Genomic DNA, 6,605 nt, shown 5'->3' with positions numbered 1-6,605 from the left:
AATGAAAACTGCCCTAGGTGGGATTAAGGACAGACTGGGTTTTGGGAATTAACTTGTGACCTCCAAGTCATAGCAATGGAACTGTCCAAGGTAAACACAGAGGGAAAACGAATTCTATAACATGGATATTATCAGCTAATGTGGGACCACTTTAAGTGACCTAATACACATATAATTGGAGTTCCCAAAGGAGAGTAGACAGAGTGACAGAAAGAAAGCACATGTCTGGAAGCTCAACAAAACTCAAACATAAGACACTTGAGGAAAACCAGCTCAAGCCTCATTATAACCAATTCTTGTTTGTGTGGACACCTTTCCAGATCCCTCTTTGGCTCCACTGATTATTTATTTATTAGTAAAATTTCAACTACAGAAGTTTGTTCCCTGAAGAATCTATCATATCATTTTCTCATCTCTCTCCTTCTCCCCAACCCTCACAACACAAACTCCACTCACAAGAGTATTCTCACTCTGGCCATTGAGGGTGAAACTGAATGAACACCCAACTATATCTGTTCTTCCTCCACACCACTAAACCTGTGCAGAAGGTCATAGTCATATGCCAGAGTTTTCAGTAAGAGACTAAGGAACAGAGATGTAGATAACAACACAAATTTGGAAGTCAAGATGCATGTTGACAAGTGTTAACTGACTTAGACCTGACAGATCACAGTCCCAAGTCTGCAAAAGTTACAACCTGAAATATTGTTTTTAAATCTCAATCAGTTGGGAGTATGGAAGTCAGGAGTTGACATAAATTAAAAATTAAAATAAGTGGCAGCTGTTCTAGAAGCAGGTAGACCTCCAGATCCTGTCTCCACCTAGCGGTGAGACTGGTAGACCACTGCCCACTACCCCTCCCTTCACAGAGGTTAAAACTTACTTCTCTGGATGAGGGGAGGCCAGGCAGAGTTGAGTCTCTGGGGATCATGAGGAGAACCCCATGTGCTTCATGAACATTGTATCTTCTGCCCACCTCTCTAAATGGTTATCTCCATTGATGCTTTTCCCTGATAGGAAGTAGATGGAATGATTCATCTAAGAGGAAGCACATCTGCCAGGTGTTGACAACAATGGTAGCATCCTGTGATGGTCGAATCTGAGTGGCCTGGATTCTCATTTGTACTTTCCTGCCTATGCTAGGCTTATCTTGACATAAGCCAGGTCACAGCATCCCCAACAGCCAAGAATAGTTTCCCTTCCTCCCAGTGAAGTGATTGCAGACTATTCCTGGACTCCATGCTAAACCAAGACACAGAAAATGTGGGGCTGCTAAATCACTGACAATATTCCTGCTAGAGATCCAGGACCTGACTACGTCCAGGAAGGATACATGCCCAAGGCTAGAGGTCCCTTCTCTTCCTCTGGGGTTTGTCTGCCATCTTCAAGAGGGGCTCCAGTAGATCCCATGTGAGCTCCACCCAAGACTTAGCCTGAGCCTCTGTTAGGATCAGTGTCTCCTGGGGCCTCGCATGATAGACACATTATCCTTTCCTCACTCAGCTGGTTTGCTGTTAGTTCCCACTGTTTCAAACTATGTTGTTTAAGAATGCAACTAAGAAGGCGTAGGGAAGGAATGGAAAGAAAACAATAGAATGATTGACATCAACATCAGCACAGAGGCAAATTGGAGAGCCAGATGAATGGAGAGGCTTTGGGTGGGCAGATGTTCTATGGGTCGATGTGGTTTCCATTTATTATTCTTCCTGAAATTGTGAATCTTCACTTCATTCACTCCTCTTAAGAAATGACCCATTCCTTAATCTTAACAAAGCTTAGAAAAATTAACTGAAATGTACCTGAATATTTTTCTTTCTTTAACTATCCACAGAGGAACTCAGGACACATGTAGAAGTAGAGAAAGTTTCCAAGAGAAAGAGCAAATATAAGTGAAAAAACAGGCCCTCGTGGTCTTTCAGAGATGGTGGGAAAAAAAAATACTGTGAATCAATGAAGTCCATCAGCAGATGCGTGCAAAGATAGCAGGTGGCATATCCATAGCATGGAACATTATTCAGCCATAAAAACGAATGCAGTACAGATTCATGCTGCAATGGACGAACCTTGAAACATCAGGCCAAGTGAAAGGAGACACAGACAAGGACCACATATTGTATGAAATCATTCATGTGAGAAGTGCAGAATAATACACCACAGAGAGAGGAAGTACAAGAATGTTGCCCAGGGAAGGCGCGTGGGGGAACGTGGAATGATGCTGACTTGTATGAAGTTTACTTTTGGGGTGATGAAATGTCCTGGACATATATAGTGGTAATGCTTACACATCCTTTTGAATAAACTAAAATGACGGAATTATTCACAATTCATAATGGTGAATGTGGCGGCATGTGCAATATATGCAAAAGAAACAGTATTAAGGAGTAAAAGATATGACCTATTCCCAAACAATTCTGAAAATGAAATATTTGTGTTGCGTGAGAATGTATACACTTATACAGACACTCACAGACACAGAATAATAAAGCAAATACGAGAAAATGTTAAAAATTCACAAATGTAGGCAATATATAGATGGGAGATTTTATGATATTTTCAGTATTTCTTAACCTTTGTAATTATTTCAAAACAAAAGAAAGAAAAAGTGAATGTCAGCCTGAGCTCAGGTGTGAGGACATTTGAGCTCAGAGGAGGTCTGGGTCTCACTTCCCCATGAACTTGAACCACTGTGGAAGCATAACTGCCAGCAGATGAGCTACAGTGATCATCAGCCTCATCCTCAGCCTGGAGCCCAGAGATGGTCAGGGAGGCCGTGTTCCCAGACGTGGAGCCAGAGACTCGAGCAGGGATCCCTGAGGCCTGAGTATTCACACTATAAATCAGGAGTTTGGGGGCTGTTCCCAGGTACTGTTGGAACCAGGAGACATAGTTAGAACTCCCAATGTTGCTGCTGCTTCCAGCACAGGAGATGGTGATCGACTGTCCCAGAGTCCCGGACACTGACGCAGGCTGAGTCAGGGCAGACTGGGCCCAGGACCCTGGGAAGAGGAAAAACACACTCTGGTGAGTTCCATGCTGAGGCCCAGCTGAGCCTGAGCAGGAGGAGACAGAGGATCAGCCCAGATGTCCCCATGATCCCTTCCCTGGAGGCCTCACCTGTGCCCTCAGCGAGGAGGGTGAGGAAGAGCAGAGCCCAGGCCATGGTGGAGACGTCCCAAGAGTACTGTCTTCTGAGCCCCCAACCCTGGGCCTGGCTCCCCCAGACCTCTCTTATCCCCTCCCCTTCCTCAGAGGAGGGAGGGAACTCCATGCAAAACTGCTTCCTGCACCTGCCTCTGCTAACTCCCTCTGATCTGGTCCTTGATTCTAGATACTTCTGCACCACTGGACAACAGTTACTCAAGAAATAAAACTATCTAACGTGCTCTGAGTTGGGGCATACTGAGACCATCACACTAGTGAGAAACGGATCCAACCCAGAGATTTCCCCACCTTTCCTCTGTGGGAGTCATGATGGTTCCTGGGTGAGAAATCCCTGGAGTCCCCTCCATGCTCTGTGTCTCAAAGGTGAAGGCAGGGTCCAGGGCTGACTGAAAGATCCAGTTGTTTTCTTCCCTTGGTATCAAAGGCAGAGCTTGGGACCCCTGTATCCCGCTCAATCCTTATTCTTCTAAGTTAGGATGGGTCTTCTTGCATCACTCTATCCTCGGTCTCTGCTGTGGTTTGAGACTGAGGTCTGAGGCTGATATGGGGCTGTTTATTAGCACTTTTAAAAGATGACTTGTTGGGGGGCATCACCCCATTGGCACATAAGAGGGACTCAGAGGGAAGCAGCTCTTGCAACTTCATCCAGGACAGGAGAAGCCACAGCAAGGACCTTCCCAAGTGCAGGCCCTCACTGCCCCCTGGTGGCCTCAGATGGTGCAGCCCAAGCATCAGGGAAGGGAGCTGAGTAGGAGGTGAAATCCTTCTTCTCCTTCCCTCTCTTTATTCCTCCTTCCCAACCAGCTCAGTACCCAGCCCCCTGATCCCTCTTACTCCCTCTAAGCTCAGTGTCCTTTGTCCAATAACTTTCTCCAAAATGGATTGCGTCACAGGTCATACCAGGAGGCCTAGACTCTCATTTAGGACATTACGGCATGTCCCACCACAGCCTCACACAAGATTATTGCTGGTGAGGCAGCTCTGGGCTCAGAGCTGAGGAAACATTAGATGTGAAATAAACCAATCCCAGTAGGAAAATGAGAAAAAAGAGACCAGGTGAAGACGGATTCGACTCTCAACTTGTGGAAAGAAAAAAATACTGCCTGAGGAAGAGCAAGTCTGCAGGACAGAGAGAACCTAATGGAAAGCAGGAGGGGAAACCCAGTGTTTGAGGATGTGGGGGAAGGGTACTTGGGTCAGCATTGACCTGAGGGTCCATCTCCAGGGACCTTCCTCAGTGCACGCTTTGGTGTCACAGGGAACACGCGACTTTTCTTCCTATGGTGCTCTTTGTGGGCATTGAGACAACCTCACCTCAGTGCTGTGCACGTTCCTGAGGCAAATTCTCTTCCACCCACAGGGAGTTGCTTGGTGTAGCACGTTTTTCTAGATAGGAAAGTGTTTGAGGTAAAGTTTCTAAGAAGGATTGACTGTAAAACTCATGTAAAAATTACGGAAAACCCTCAAGTAAATTTCCTTCATATGTAGAAAAATACCCACCTCTTCACTTGGTCTTTCAGTCATCATGTGATCTGTCTGCTGCCCACAACTCCCCCTCATCTCCCTCCTCTCAGGGTCCAGTTGAGGATACCTAGGCATCACTGGATTTCTTTCTGGTCCTTTAATTGGCCATACTCCCACTACCTCAGTGCCTTTGCACATGCTGCTCCTCTGTTTGAAATTCTCATACCCTCATATTCATGTGTCTGGATCTTTCTGAGGACACAGGAAATTACCCCAATCACTCACAGCAGTGCCTCTTTGTTGAATGAATCTAGGAGAGATCTCAGGTGGGGAAGCAGAGCTGCTGAATTTGCCCAGAGTCACCAGGCCACATTCAGGCTTGTGAGAAAAAAAATGTTTCCATCTGAGTGTGAGGAGAGGACCCCAAATAGAAATAAGTTTTGGTGCAGTTTCCTTATATGTCCCCCAGCAAACGTCACACTAAGGGCTCTGCTTGCACTCTCCTGCTCTCTCTGCAGTTGCCCATGGCTTAGAGGAGGGAAGGGGCACAGGATCGGATCTTTCCCGTGTTATCACTTCATGAAAAATAAGATTCTGAAGAGAAAGAAGGCCAAGGACTTACTCTATCCTCCTTTGAATTCCTAGCTGAGAAAATGTCCATTATCTTCTTTCCCAGGAGCAAAGCAGGGAGTGGGCCTGTCATCCCCTCCTCACCTCTCCTTAGGGTGGATGCTCACACTATCTGTCCCCAGCCTCTGTGGTGGCCTGAGATTTGGTCTGAAACTGATGCCCGGGGTTTTTCTGTCCTGTGCAGAGAAGGGACGGAGTGGGGGCACGAGCTAGTGAGTATTTTCCCTTTGGAGTGACTGGGGAGAAAAAAAGCTCCTGGAACCTCCTACAGCCTGGAAAATCCTCAGCAGTTCCTTGGGGCCATTGCAGTCCCCAAACGCAGACCCTCACTGCCCCCTGGTGGCTCAGAGGGGAGAGCCTGGCAGGAGGGGAGAGATCCAGAAATCTCTGCTCTGCTCCCCCTGCACCCTTCCCCCATCTCCTTCCCAGATCTGAACTTGCTCCTTCCCCCTCCCCACTTTCCTTTCTCCTCAACTCTGTGCTCTCCGGCTCAGTGCCTGCAGCTCCATCTGGAATGGAATGTGTCACCCTCCACACCTGCTGCCCAAAATGCCCCTCCCTTAGGATCAACAGCTTAACTAGGGACCCTTGTCTATGGATCACTCTGTATGAGGCAGGACTCAGTTCAGGGCCAAGGAAACACTGGGTATAAGTTGAATCCAGCCCTGGTATTAGAAGTGCAGGAGCTGGGGCCGGCCTGGCAGTGCAGCAGTTAAGTGCACACGTTCCACTTCGGTGGCCCAGGGTTTGCTGGTTTGGATCCCGGCTGCGGACACGGCACCACTTGGCAAGCCATGCTGTGGTAGGCCTCACATATAAAGTAGAAGAAGATGGGCATGGATGTTAGGTCAGGGCCAGTCTTCCTCAGCAAAAAAAAAGAGGAGGATTGGCAGCAGAAGTTAGCTAAGGGCCAATCTTCCTCAAAAAAAAAAAAAAAAAAGAAGACGTGCAGGAGAAATGGCACAAGGAGAAAACATTTTGTAGTCTCAACATGTTTGACCTGAAACTTCAGGAGGAAAGAGACAGAGAGAATGAGGAGATTCCAGGAACCCAAAATAATTTTGTCTTAGCAACTATGGAGAAGGTGGATAGGTCTTGAAGGAGCTTGGCCCAATGGCCCAAGTCCAGGGACCTTCTATCAGAATGGAGTCCTATCTAGATGCAGCAGATGCTGGATCTTCCTTTATCATCTCCAGTGTCCCTCTTGGGAAAGTCAGAACAGAGACCAGTTTGCATACCTGGAGTGAAGACTTCCACCTGTGAATAGATGTTGATTTATCTGTGTTTTGCTATGAAGACTTGGAATGGGGTGGAGTGGGTTAAATGGTGGCCTCAGAGATATCAGGTCT

The sequence above is a fragment of the Equus asinus genome, chromosome 8 (genome assembly GCF_041296235.1).
Source record: "Equus asinus isolate D_3611 breed Donkey chromosome 8, EquAss-T2T_v2, whole genome shotgun sequence".
Taxonomy (NCBI): Eukaryota; Metazoa; Chordata; class Mammalia; order Perissodactyla; family Equidae; genus Equus; species Equus asinus.
This window is presented reverse-complemented; position numbering follows the sequence as displayed.